Genomic DNA, 2,500 nt, shown 5'->3' with positions numbered 1-2,500 from the left:
CACAGGGGGGCGTCAATATGTTGTAAAGCACCCCAGGGCAGTGACCTAAATGCGGGTGAAGTTTGCGGTGCACGGGGGGAAAGTTGAATTTTTGGATGAAAATGCGTATTTTCATACTTTGAAAATTTCAGGCGTGTGTCGGACTTCCAGGCGGGGGCAGCCGCCAGAGGCGTACCGGGGACGCTTCCAGGAGCCTGGGGAAGATTTCATGAAAGTGTCCTTGGGACTTAGAAATATTTTGAGAAAATCTCGATTTTGTGAAAAATGTCACATTTCCCCTACTTCCACCACAGGGGGGCGTCAATATGTTGTGAGGTACCCCAGGACAGTGACCTAACTGTGGGTAAAGTTTGCGGGGCACGGGCGGAAAGTCGAATTTTGGATGAAAATGCATTATTTTCATACTTTGAAAATTCCAGGCGTGTGTCAGACTTCCAGGCGGGGGCAGCCGCTGGAGGCGTACCGAGGACGCTTCCAGGAGCCTGGGGAAGATTTTCTGAAAGTGTCCTTGGGACTTAGAAATATTTTGAGAAAATCTCGATTTTGTGAAAAAATGTCACATTTCCCCTACTTCCACCCCAGGGGGGCGTCAATATGTTGTGAGGTACCCCAGGACAGTGACCTAACTGTGGGTAAAGTTTGCGGGGCACGGGCGGAAAGTCGAATTTTGGATGAAAATGCATTATTTTCATACTTTGAAAATTTCAGGCGTGTGTCAGACTTCCAGGCGGGGGCAGCCGCCGGAGGCGTACCGAGGACGCTTCCAGGAGCCTGGGGAAGATTTTCTGAAAGTGTCCTTGGGACTTAGAAAAATTTTGAGAAATTTCCGATTTTGTGAAAAAATGTCACATTTCCCCTACTTCCCACCCCAGGGGGGCGTCAATATGTTGTAAAGCACCCCAGGGCAGTGACCTAAATGAGGGTGAATTTTGCGGTGCACGGGCGGAAAGTCGAAATTTTTGGATGAAAATGCGTATTTTCATACTTTGAAAATTTCAGGCGTGTGTCAGACTTCCAGGCGGGGGCAGCCCGCCGGAGGCGTACCGGGGACGCTTCCAGCTGGGGAAGATTTTTCTGAAAGTGTCCTTGGGACTTAGAAATATTTTGAGAAAATCTCGATTTTGTGAAAAATGTCACATTTCCCCTACTTCCACCCCAGGGGGGCGTCAATATGTTGTAAGGCACCCCAAGGCAGTGACCTAAGTGGGGGTGAAGTTTGCGGTGCACGGGGGGAAAGTTGAATTTTTGGATGAAAATGCGTATTTTCATACTTTGAAAATTTCAGGCGTGTGTCGGACTTCCAGGCGGGGCAGCCGCCAGAGGTGTACCGGGACGCTTCCAGGAGCCTGGGGGAGATTTTCTGGAAGAGTCCTTGACACTTAGAAAAATTTTGAGAAAATCTCGATTTTGTGAAAAATGTCACATTTCCCCTACTTCCACCCCAGGGGGGCGTCAATATGTTGTAAAGGCACCCCAAGGCAGTGACCTAAGTGGGGGTGAAGTTTGCGGTGCACGGGGGGAAAGTTGAATTTTGGATGAAAATGCGTATTTTCATACTTTGAAAATTTCAGGCGTGTGTCGGACTTCCAGGCGGGGGCAGCCGCCAGAGGTGTACCGGGGACGCTTCCAGGAGCCTGGGGGAGATTTTCTGGAAGAGTCCTTGACACTTAGAAAAATTTTGAGAAAATCTCGATTTTGTGAAAAATGTCACATTTCCCCTACTTCCACCCCAGGGGGGCGTCAATATGTTGTAAGGCACCCCAAGGCAGTGACCTAAGTGGGGGTGAAGTTTGCGGTGCACGGGGGGAAAGTTGAATTTTTGGATGAAAATGCGTATTTTCATACTTTGAAAATTTCAGGCGTGTGTCGGACTTCCAGGCGGGGGCAGCCGCCAGAGGTGTACCGGGGACGCTTCCAGGAGCCTGGGGGAGATTTTCTGGAAGAGTCCTTGACACTTAGAAAAATTTTGAGAAAATCTCGATTTTGTGAAAAATGTCACATTTCCCCTACTTCCACCCCAGGGGGGCGTCAATATGTTGTAAGGCACCCCAAGGCAGTGACCTAAGTGGGGGTGAAGTTTGCGGTGCACGGGGGGAAAGTTGAATTTTTGGATGAAAATGCGTATTTTCATACTTTGAAAATTTCAGGCGTGTGTCGGACTTCCAGGCGGGGGCAGCCGCCAGAGGTGTACCGGGGACGCTTCCAGGAGCCTGGGGGAGATTTTCTGGAAGAGTCCTTGACACTTAGAAAAATTTTGAGAAATTTCCGATTTTGTGTAAAAATCACCCATTTCCCCTACTTCCACCCTAAAGGGGCGTCAATATGTCGTAAGGCGCCCCTAGACAGTGACCTAAGTGGGGGTGAAGTTTGGGTCTGCTGGGTGGAAAACTGAAAAAAAGCGATTTTGTGACTTTGAGAACAAACAGAGAGCTCAAAACTTTGAAAAACGTCAGACCGCTGTCAGACTTCCAGGCGGGGGAAAGCTCTGAGGTTGTACCGA

This window comes from Ranitomeya variabilis, unplaced genomic scaffold, assembly GCF_051348905.1.
Source record: "Ranitomeya variabilis isolate aRanVar5 unplaced genomic scaffold, aRanVar5.hap1 Scaffold_384, whole genome shotgun sequence".
Classification (NCBI taxonomy): domain Eukaryota; kingdom Metazoa; phylum Chordata; class Amphibia; order Anura; family Dendrobatidae; genus Ranitomeya; species Ranitomeya variabilis.
The sequence above is the reverse complement of the archived record's forward strand: the minus strand, read 5'-3'. Positions refer to the sequence as shown.